This window comes from Eutrema salsugineum, unplaced genomic scaffold, assembly GCF_000478725.1.
Source record: "Eutrema salsugineum unplaced genomic scaffold, Eutsalg1_0 scaffold_4, whole genome shotgun sequence".
NCBI classification, from domain to species: domain Eukaryota; kingdom Viridiplantae; phylum Streptophyta; class Magnoliopsida; order Brassicales; family Brassicaceae; genus Eutrema; species Eutrema salsugineum.
The window spans coordinates 7,911,550-7,923,878 of NW_006256686.1; the positions used below are offsets into that span (position 1 = coordinate 7,911,550).

Here is a 12,329-nt window from a genome sequence, read left to right on the forward strand (position 1 = left end):
TCAGCAACCCTCAAATATGACGCTAACGGTGTCCAATTCAGTGTAATAACCTGATGTGGTTGCTGCTAGTGTTGCCTCTTCATCATCATCTATTTCTTCCGAGTCGAATGAGAATTCAGGAGGAGTTGCGTTTCCTTCAAGATATTGTACTACATCGTTCATCGTAGGCCTTTTCTGGGTTCTTATCCGAGCAGATCATGCCAAGGTTCAAATGCATCATGACCCCTTCATCTCCAAAATTGCCTACAAGTCGGCTATCAATGGCATCCTCCAATAAACAACCTCTCAGCTGCAGTTGACAATCCACTGAACCAAATTAACCTCACCGCTTGGTCTACTTGTATCAATGGGTCTCCTGCCACAAATAACCTCGAGCACAAATGCTCCAAAGACGAAAGTCATCGTTGTGGGTGCTACCATTGTGGTTAACTCTGGAGCCATATAGCCTAAAGTCCCTATCAGGCGTGTGTTCTTGAGAGTCGTGCCACAATCTTTTAACTTGGCAAGACCAAAATCTCCAAGTTTCCCAGTCAGATTCTCATCTAAGAGAACGTTTCTCCCTTTGATGTCTCTGTGAAGTATAATTTGAACCCAGCCTTCATGGAGGTAATGAAGGGCAGAGGCTACTCCCTTCACTATATGTACTCTCTGAGACCAACTCAAGTTATTACCATATAACAAGTAACCAGAAACACTACCATTTTCCATATACTCGTAGACCAACAGAAACTCTCCTTTGATCCTACAATACCCTAGAGTTGTACTATGTTCTTGTTGCTTCCGAGCACCAGAGTTCTATTCATCCTTGTTGTATCATCAAAGTAACTAGTATTCTCAGACTTGACTGATACTATACTATTAATATATATCCCACATGGTTATCACTGTTGTCAAGAGCTTCAGGGTTTTTATTGGTGTCAAGCTCTATGGCAAGAATGTGGTTATCAGTTCTGTTATCGTTTGTCTTATTGAATACCCCTATATATGATCCTGCAGCGTCATACGGTAGATCAATTATTGGAGAGACAAGAAAAGCCATAACTTGGACGTAGTTTTTAAGACCACTCTTTCTGGTTTCAGTGTTCTTGTCTTCTGGAATGATGGCAACTACAAACTCAATCGAAAAAGAAAGGGAAGTGTTTATAAAACTTATGGGTGTTCTGATGAAAGCATGCCTAGTGGCTCTCAATGAATTATTGGCAAGTTTCAGACCAGACCCCCGTCGTCTACGATAGTTGCCATTCGATCTACAAACAAATCTGCTTTTTCCAAGTCGTAATGCACAAACTGTAGACTCTCTTGAGCTAATACCATAAATATCACAAAGAATGAAGTAATCATCATCCAGAAACTCTGTGATCCTTTGTCTCTAGCCATCTCCAACACTATGAACTTACTTTCACTTTGTTTCTGTTCTGTTTTGTGGGGGATGGTTCGCTTCTTTTAAGTTTTGTTTTTTTGGTTCTCCTATGAACCTTGCTAGGCAACTGATTAGTGTGGACTGAATATTTAGGCACCACTTTGTCTTCCTCCTAATTATGCCTTGATGACTTTCAAAAATTTGATATTGACAATTTCTCTTCATGATGCATGGGATGTTTTTTTTTCTTCTCCATTTCTTGTTTTTATTTTGAATGTTATGTTTTTTTTTTTTTAGTTTTATCATCCAGATGACCGGTTCTTGATGAGATGCATGCAGCATGCCAATAATCAATTCTTTTAAACCAGCAAAACACTTTGTCTATTCTGCGGTAAATCAGAGTATATGATCAAACCTCTCTCCTTCTTTCTTGTGACTAGTCTTGTTGCTCAATAGCTCTGGCTGCCTTCCTAGCTCATACATTAGCAGATAAAAAGCAGATATCAGCCAAGTGAGCTTAGGTGATTTGTTTCTTCCATCAAACCCAAATTGACCACAGTGACCACAATATTTTAAACTTAATGGACATAATTGGACCGGTCGTAATGGACAACGGGCTAAAAAATGTCGATGCCCAACTTGGAACATGTCCAGATGGTGTTTCCACGAGCCGCCCATATTAATTTGTTAACTTTTTATTTGATATATTGACTTTTGTTTTTAATAGTAATATAGATTACATCTTTTCATTTTCTGAATGTTTATTTGATCTTTTGACTACTATAAAATGATGAATCTTTTTTTTGTTTAATTTACATGTTGAATGTTTAAATTTTTATTATAAAAAAAAAAGAAAATTTGAGAATCTAAAATATTGAATCTGCTAAGTACTTTTAACATAAAGTAACAAACCAAAACTACTAAATAATTTTAACATAACAAATCATTAGTACCCACAAACTACTAAGTAATTTTAACATAACAAATCATTAGTGTTCACAAATTACTAAGTAGTTTGAGAAAATCCATCACATTATGCTTCTTTTTCCTCCTCGTCAACAAACTCGATCTCATCACCTACAAAATTGAAAGAAGAATTTAGCTAGAACTCATCACCTATAATATTGGAAAAAAATGTGAAATTCTTACCAATTTCTTCAAAACCACGAAACCAATTCCTTGCAAATATCAACGCTTGAACATTTGTAGGTAAAATGCAGCTTATATACTTGTTGAGGACTCGACTTCCTATGCTAAATGTTGATTCAGACGCCACTGTTGTGATTGGAATGCTTAGCACATCACAAGCCATACTTGACAACTCCATAAAATGACTTGCATTGTCTTTCCAATAGTCCAAGACACTCATAATTCTAAATGAAACCAGATCTAACACTGGCTCATCCAAATATGTACATAATTGGACTGGTCGTAATGGACATCGGGCTAAAAAATGTCCACGACCATGTCCAGATGGTCTTTCCACAGGCCGTTCATATTAATTTGTTAATGATTTATTTGATATATTGACTTTTGTTTTTCGTACTAATATAGATTACATCTTTTCATTTTCTGAATGTTTATTTGATCTTTTGACTACTATAAAATGAGGAATCTGTTTTTTTTTTTTTAATTTACATGTTGAATGTTTAAATTTTTATTATAAAAAAAAGAAAATTTGAGAATCTAAAATGTTGAATCTGCTAAATACTTTTAACATAAAGTAACAAACCAAAACTACTAAGTAATTTTAACATAACAAATCATTAGTACCCACAAACTACTAAGTAATTTTAACATAACAAATCATTAGTGTTCACAAACTACTAAGTACTTGGAGAAAATCCATCACATTATGCTTCTTTTTCCTCCTCGTCAACAAACTCGATCTCATCACCTACAAAATTGAAAGAAGAATTTAGCTAGAACTCATCACCTATAATATTGGAAAAAAATGTGAAATTCTTACCAATTTCTTCAAAACCACGAAACCAATTCCTTGCACATATCAACGCTTGAACACTTGTAGGTAAAATGCAGCTTATATACTTGTTGAGGACTCGACTTCCTATGCTAAATGTTGATTCAGACGCCACTGTTGTGATCGGAATGCTTAGCACATCACAAGCCATACTTGACAACTCCATAAAGCGACTTGCATTATCTTTCGAATAGTCCAAGACACTTATACTTCTAAATGAAACCAGATCTAACACTGGCTCATCCAAATATGTGTGTAATGGTGACTTTCCACTACCACCAGTCTTTTGAGAAAAGTATGAATAAAAACCCTGAAATATGATCAATACAAAAACTAGATATGATCACCTCATATTTCCAAGAACCAGAGTTACTATACAAAGATTAAGAATTAAAATGAGATTAAAAACAGTTATAGAAAACACTTACATCGTATCCTGATGGAATTTTTCGTGAAGTATGTGAAGTGGTGGTAGTAATGTTGCTTGTGTTTCTCTTATACGCTCCAAAAAGCTTAACCATTTTTCTGAGCACATGAGCCAACTTCGACTGAGTAGTGGCTGGATCCAAAGTCTTGTAGTACTAGAAATGCAAACTTCAGCTTTGGATCAAGTACAGCAGCTATTGCAAGTATATCATTGAATTCTTCCCAGTATTTGTCAAAGTTCTCCTTCACAGCAATCACCATTTCTTGAATATCAAAGTCATCAGAGTCTTCATGATCTATCAACCACATTTTAATACTCTAGACTTGCAGAAAATACAAGTTTGCTGTGGGATATGATGAACCTGAAATCAACTTTGTTATTTCAGCAAATGGTTTCAAGAACTTACATATAATATCTCCTCTTTCCCACTCCAAATCTAATGGGAAATACTGATAACTCTTCTCTACTTCGGACAGATTACGCAAAAAATCTTTAAACTTCAATGCTCTCTCTAGCATCAGATATGTGGAATTCCAACGAGTTGAGACATCTAAAACTAGACCTGCAGCCTCATGACATCCAACTTTTTCCATACAGTTTTGGAACATGTTTTCTCAGACTCTTATCCCTTCACAAACTTAACGCTCTCTCTGATTTTCTCCAAAGCTCCACTTATCACATCTAATCCATCTTGCACAATTAGGTTCAAGATATGTGTTGAACATCTAACATGAAAGAATTCACCGTTGCACACAAGATCTTTTTGTAGCTTTTTCTTAAGAATATCTTGCATGCTATCATTAGCTGAAGCATTGTCCACAGTTAGAGAAGACGCCTTCTTTTCTAACCCCCAATCTTTCAGCAATTCAATAAGCTTCATTGATATGGCAATACCAGTGTAAGGAGGATCTGAAAAGAACTGAAAGATAGTATCTTCGTTTTTTCAGAATCCAATCTACATCAATATAGTGTGTTGTGAGACAGATATAACCTTCAATAGTGATAGCTCGCCATAAATTAGTTATCTAACAAACCCTTCCCAGAATGTTAGTCAAAATTTTCTTGAGCTTCCTTCTCAAAAATCTTGAAGATATTTGCTGCTGCTGTATTTCTACTCCAGAACTCAATATCAGGATTAGCATAAGCAAAAGCCTCTCGAATCTTTTCATACTCAACAAAAGAGTATGGGAGATTATGTTTAATCAAAGCCACTGCAATCATCTATCTAAACACCATCATATCCAGCTTTCTTACACTAGTTCTAGGAGTGCTTCCAGGAGTCTTAGAACAACTTTTCATATGACGAGGCAAGGTATTAGTTCCATTTCTACGCAGATCCAAGCAATAGGTCTTATTACAACGCTTGCACGTAATATCATTTTTACCATCAACATATTTCTCTCATATTATGAAGTTTTTCCAGCACTTAGAGCGTCGTTGACTAGAACTACTCGTACCTTTTTGTTTCTATGCTATCTCTGAAGAAGCAGTCTCTTAACGTACCCTCTCATCCTCGGGATCCATATCTTCAAGACTAAAGTTATCTTCATCCATCAAGTTTGTAATACCACAGTCCATTTTTCTGGAACAATTAGAGAATAACTAATTAATAGTAATCAATTAGATGCAGAAGAACAACGTAAGACATAACTCCAACGACATGTTCATCAGCTCAGTGTTATAACTAAGTAAAAACCCAAAAGCGAAATACCCATCTCGTCAATTTCAGATTTAGAATCTGTCTATGAAAAATTGTTTCACACAATTTGATTCTAAAAGACACAACTCGTCAAATCAGATTACTAAAACAACAATGTAATCGAAACCCATTATTCATCAAACATATGGTCTTGCTTGTATTTGTTACTGACAAAAGCTGGTCGTAGCCCATTTCATCCAATTTATTTATGGGCGTGACCATGGCGCATCCGTACTATAGAGGGAAGTTGATGAGAGAGATGAGAAAAGTGTAGAGAGAAGCTGATGAGAGTTGACTCATTCGAGAGATGAGCGTAGTCTCAAAGAAAAAAATCATAATTTTCCCCCAAATCAATTTAACCTCGAATTTTAAGTAATTGGGCATGTCCACTGTTCGTATGGTCTTGCCCATATTTGTTGCGGACAAAGCTGGTCGTAGCCCATTTCGTCCATTTTATTTATGGGCGGGACTATGGCCCGTTCTTACTAATATGGATCGGAGATTGTCCACGGACAGACCGCCCAATTGACAGAACTACACTGGAGGGTCTTGATGTGAATCTAGTGCTCGAAGTTGTGTGTACGCTTCCATACGTTTCATTGAACGGTGGTTACTCTAGCTAAATAGCAGCCTCTCCTTCTTTACCACTACAAAACAACCAAATAGGGGATAGGATCAGCGTCTGATACAAACACTTAAACTGAAGCACAAAAACAAAACATATACTAATAATACTCATATGATTGTGCAAGCACAAACCTTGCAGTTAAATTAATTGTTTGCTCTATAAGAAACGACTTTCAGCAACCCTCAAAATATGATGCTAACGGTGTCCAATTCAGTATAATAACCTGATGTGGTTACTGCTAGTGTTGCCTCTTCATCATCATCTATTTCTTCCAAGTCGAATGAGAATTCAGGAGGACTTGCATTTCCTTCAAGATATTGTACCATGTCGTTCATCGTAGGCCTTTTCCGGGTTCTTATCCGAGCAGATCATGCCAAGGTTCAAATGCATCATGACCTCTTCATCTCCAAAGTTACCTACAAGTCGGCTATCAATGGCATCCTCCCATAAACAACCTCTGCAGCTGCAGTTGGCAATCCACTGAACCAAATTAACCTCATCGCTTGGTCTACTTGTATCAATGGGTCTCCTGCAACAAATAACCTCGAGCACAAATGCTCCAAAGACGAAAATGTCAGTCATCATTGTGGGCGCTACCATTGTGGTTAACTCTGGAGCCATATAGCCTAAAGTCCCTACCAGGCGTGTGTTTTTGAGAGTCGTTCCACGATCTTGTAACTTGGCAAGACCGAAATCTTCAAGTTTCCCAGTCAGATTCTCATCTAAGAGAACGTTGCTCCCTTTGATGTCTCTGTGAAATATAACTTGAACCCAGCCTTCATGAAGGTAATGAAGGCCAGAGGCTACTCCCTTCACTATATGTACTCTCTGAGACCAACTCAGGTTATTACCTTGTAACAAGTAACCAGAAACACTATCATTTTCCATATACTCGTAGACCAACAGAAACTCTCCTTTGATCCTACAATACCCTAGAGCTGAACTATGTTCCTGTGCTTCCGAGCACAAGAGTTCTATTCATCCTTGTTGTATCATCAAAGTAACTAGTATTCTCAGACTTGACTGATACTATACTATTAATATTTATCCCACATGGTTATCACTATTGTCAAGAGCTTCAGGGTTTTTATTGGTGTCAAGCTCTACGGCAAGGATGTGGTTATCGGTTCTGTTATCGTTTGTCTTATTGAATATCCCTAGATATAATCCTGCAACATCATACGTTAGATCAATTGTTGGAGAGACAAGAAAAGCCATAACTTGGACGTAGTTTTAAGACCACTCTTTCTGGTTTCAGTGTTCTTGTCTTCTGGAATGATAGCAACTACAAACTCAGTCAAAAAAGAAGGGGAAGTGTTTATAAAACTTATGGGTGTTCTGATGAAGGCATGTCCAGTGGCTCTCATTGAACTATTGGTAAGTTTCAGATGCCCGTCGTCTTCGATAGTTGCTATTCCATCTACAAACAAATCTGCTTTTCCCAAGTTGTAATGCACAAACTGTAGACTCTCTTGAGCTAACACCATAGTTATCACAAAGAATGAAGTAATCATCATCCAGAAACTGTGTGATCCTTTGTCTTTAGCCATCTTCAAGACTATGAACTTACTTTCACTTTGTTTCTGTTCTGTTTTGTGGGGGATGGTTCGCTTCTTTTAAGTTTTGTTTTTTGGTTCTCCTATGAACCTTGCTAGGAAACTGATTAGTGAGGACTGAATATTTAGGCACCACTTTGTCTTCCTCCTAATTATGCCTTGATGACTTTCAACAAATTGATATTGACAATTTCTCTTCATGATGCATTGGATGTTTTTTTTTCTTCTCCATTTCTTGTTTTTATTTTGAATGTTATGTTTTTTTTTTTTAGTTTTATCATCCAGATGACCAGTTCTTGATGAGATGCATGCAGCATGCCAGTAATCAATTATTTTAAACCAGCAAAACACTTTGTCTATTCTGCGGTAAATCAGAGTATATGATCAAACCTCTCTCCTTCTTTCTTGTGACTAGTCTTGTTGTTGAATAGCTCTGGCTGCCTTCCTAGTTCATACATTAGCAGATAAAGAGCATATATCAGCCAAGTGAGCTTAGGTGATTTGTTTCTTCCATCAAACCCAAACTGACCGCAGTGACCACAAGATTTAAAACTTAATGGACATAATTGGACTGGTCGTAATGGACATCAGGCTAAAAAATGTCCACGTCCAAATTGGACCATGTCCAGATGGTCTTTCCACGAGCCGCCCATATTAATTTGTAAACTTTTTATTTGATATATTGACTTTTGTTTTTTGTACTAATATAGATTACATCTTTTCATTTTCTGAATGTTTATTTGATTTTTTGACTACTATGAAATGATGAATCTGTTTTTCTTTTTTTGTTTAATTTACATGTTGAATGTTTGAATATTTATTTTAAAAAAGAAGAAAAATTGAGGATCTAAAATGTTGAATCTGCTAAGTACTTTTAACATAAAAGTAACAAACCAAAACTACTAAGTTATTTTAACATAACAATTTATTAGTACCCACAAACTACTAAGTAATTTTAACATAACAAATCATTAATGATCACAAACTACTAAGTAATTTGAGAAAATCCATCACAATTTCTTCTTTTTCCTCCTTGTCAACAAACTCGATCTCATCACCTACAAAATTGAAAGAAGAATTTAGCTTAGAACTCATCACCTATAATATTGGAAAAAAATGTGAAATTCTTACCAATTTCTTCAAAACCACGAAACCAATTCCTTGCACATATCAACGCTTGAGCATTTGTAGGTAAAATGCAGCTTCTATACTTGTGAGGACTCGACTTCCTATGCTAAATGTTGATTCAGACGCCACTGTTGTGATCGGAATGCTTAGCACATCACAAGCCATACTTGACAACTCCATAAAATGACTTGCATTATCTTTCGAATAGTCCAAGACACTCATACTTCTAAATGAAACCAGATCTAACACTGGCTCATCCAAATATGTGCATAATTGGACTGGTCGTAATGGACACCGGGCTAAAAAATGTCAACGCCCAAATTGGACCATGTCCAGATGGTCTTTCTACATGCCGCCCATATTAATTTGTTAACGTTTTATTTAATATATTGACTTTTGTTTTTCGTACTAATATAGATTATATCTTTTCATTTTCTGAATGTTTATTTGATCTTTTGACTACTATAAAATGATGAATCTGTTTTTTTTCTTTGATTTACGTGTTGAATGTTTTAATTTTTATTTTAAAAAAGAACAAAAATTGAGAATCTAAAATGTTGAATCTGCTAAGTACTTTTAACATAAAGTAACAAACCAAAACTACTAAGTAATTTTAACATAACAAATCATTAGTACCCACAAACTACTAAGTAATTTTAACATAACAAATTATTAGTGATCACAAACTACACAAGATTTTAAACTTAATGGACATAATTGGATTGGTCGTAATGGACATCGAGCTAAAAAATATCCAAGCCCAAATTGGACCATGTCAAGATGGTCTTTCCATGGGCCATCCATATTAATTTGTTAACTTTTTTAAAAAGAAGACACTTATACTACTAAGTTCTAGGAGTGCTTCCAGGAGTCTTAGAACAACTTCTCATATGACGAGGCAATGTATCAGTTCTATTTCTAGACGGATCCAAGCAATAGGTCTTATTACAATACTTTCACGTAATATCATTTTAACCATCAATATATTTCTCTCCTATTATGAAGTTTTTCCAACACTTAGAGCGTCGTCGACTAGAACTACTTGTACCTTTTTGTTTCTCAGCTATCTCTGAAGAAGCAGTCTCTTGACGTACCCTCTCATCCTTGGGATCCATATCTTCAAGACTAAAGTTGTCTTCATCCATCAAGTTTGTTATACCAAAGTCCATTTTTCTGAAACAATTAGAGAATAACTAATTAATAGTAATCAATTAGATGCAGAAGAACAACACAAGACATAACTCCAACGACATGTTCATCAGCAAGTGCTACAACTAAGTAAAAGCCCAAAAGAGAAATGCCCATCTAGTCAATTTCAGATTTAGAATATGTCTATGGACAATGGTTTCACACAGTTTGATTCTAAAAGACACAACTCGTCAAATCAGATTACTAAAACAACAATGTAACCGAAACCCATTATTCATCAAACATAAACATAGGGGTCGAAGCGATATCTACCATAAACACAAATGTAATCGATACATGGGTCGAAGTGAATACCTGAGCTAAAGCGAGATCAAATGTGAAACAATGGATCGAATCCAATTACAGAAATCAGACACTTCTGTAGTCGAGAGAAGGTGATGAGAGTCGAGAGAGATTAGTGTAGTTGAGAGAGATGAGTGAAAACGTAGCTACAGAGGGAAGCTGATGAGAGAGATGACAAAATTGCAGACAGAAGCTGATGAGAGTCAACTCAATCAAGAGATGAGTGTAGTCTCGAAGAAAAAAAATCATAATTTTTCTCCAAATCAATTTAACCTAGAATTTTAAGTATTTGGCATGTCCACTGTCCGTATGGTCTTGCCTGTATTTGTTGCGGACAAAGCTGGTCGTAGCCCATTTCGTCCTTTTTATGGGCGTGACCATGGCCCGTCCGTACTAATATGGACCGGAGCTTGTCCATGGACAGACCGCCCAATTGACAAAACTACACTGGAGTGTCTTGATGTGAGTCTAGTGCTCGAACTTGTGTAGACGCTTCTATAAGTTTCATTGAACGGTGGTTACTCTAGCTGTGTAGCAGCTTCTCTTTCCTTACACTACAAAACAATCAAATATGGGATGTGAAAAGGGCCAAAATCTAGTTGAACTAAATTTTGTGGGCCAAAAAAAATCTAGACTAAAATACGATGCCAAAACTTAGCTGAAGTCTAAAAAAATTTAAATTATCTATCTGAACTTATAAAAATGTGCTAAAATCTACTTTGACCATCCCACCGTCAGTCAACACTCACAGAATAATGAGGTGGCTGACATGTCACTGTTCCGATGTGGCAATAATATCAAAAACGTTGTCGTTTTAACTAATTTTGGCCAAAAATCATTTAATCAAAACAACATCGTTTTAATTTAAGAAAAAAAAATTCTCAAATCTATTTACAAATTAATTTATGGTTTTTATTTGAAATCAATTTAGGATTTATCATTATCTTCTTCAAAAACAATTCCAATGAAGAGAGCAACAATGCGAAGCAATAATCGAGTCAATAAAAAGACAGATGCTCATGATCACCCAAAGCTTACCCAAGTCAATAAGCTTAAAATCGAAATCAAACAATAAAAAGACAGATGCTCGGTCTCAATTGGCTATGAGATAAATTACAGATCTGAAACTGGTTGTAATATTCAAAAGAGGAGCTGCTCTATTGTGTTGGTTTATCTTCTCCGGCGATTTCTGGACAATAAAAAACAGCTTTTGTTTGGTACCAGAGCTTGTAATATCCTGGGTTTGTCCAACTATAGTATAGGATATGAAAAATAGGGTTCAAATTAGAATGGGTCACATTTTCTGAATATCCAACAGTTGATTCCTCCACTAGAGGAAGCAAAACGACACGAAACCCATCATTTTTTGTCTACGTGGCCCAGCAGTTTTGGGAAGAACAAGAGAGATGGCAAGTGACCCCTAATAAAAAGATCTGATTTTTTCGTTTCGATTATTCATCGTCTTCCCCAATTTAGGGTTTTCTGGCATTGGGTTATTAAATTATGAGAGGTGGTGGCAAGAGAAGATCAAACGGTGGTGGTTCTGGGAAGAGCAAGCCCAGATCTCGGAGAAGACATTGTTCTTGAAGAAGACATGATAAACCCTAAATTGATTTCTAAATCGATTTGGGAATTTTTTTTCTTAAATTAAAACGACTTCGTTTTAATTTAATGATTTTTGTCCAAAAATAGTTAAAACGACAATATTTTTGATATTATTGTCACATCGCAACAGTGACATGTCGGCCACCTCATCAGTCTGTGAGCATTGACTAACGGTGGGATGATCAATATAGATTTTAGCACATTTTTATAATTTCAGATAGATAATTCAAATTCTTTTAGACTTCAGTTAGGTTTTGGCACCGTATTATAGTCCAGATTTTTTTCGGCCCACAAAATTTAGTTCAGCTAGATTTTGGCCCTTTTCCCAATCAGCGTCTGAGACAAACACTTAAACTGAAGCAGAAAAACAAAACATATACTACTAATACTCATAGGATTGTGCAAGCACAAACCTTGTAGTGAAATTAATTGTTTGCTTTATAAGAAACGACTT

The 12,329-nt window shown here is 35.9% G+C and overlaps 2 pseudogenes; both read right to left on the reverse strand.

Annotated features, from left to right (window-relative positions):
• On the reverse strand, window positions 1–1,377 carry LOC112084437 (annotated as a pseudogene).
• A 4,900-nt stretch (window positions 1,378–6,277) lies between these two features.
• LOC112084438 lies at window positions 6,278–7,645 on the reverse strand (annotated as a pseudogene).
• Window positions 7,646–12,329: the final 4,684 nt, after the last annotated feature.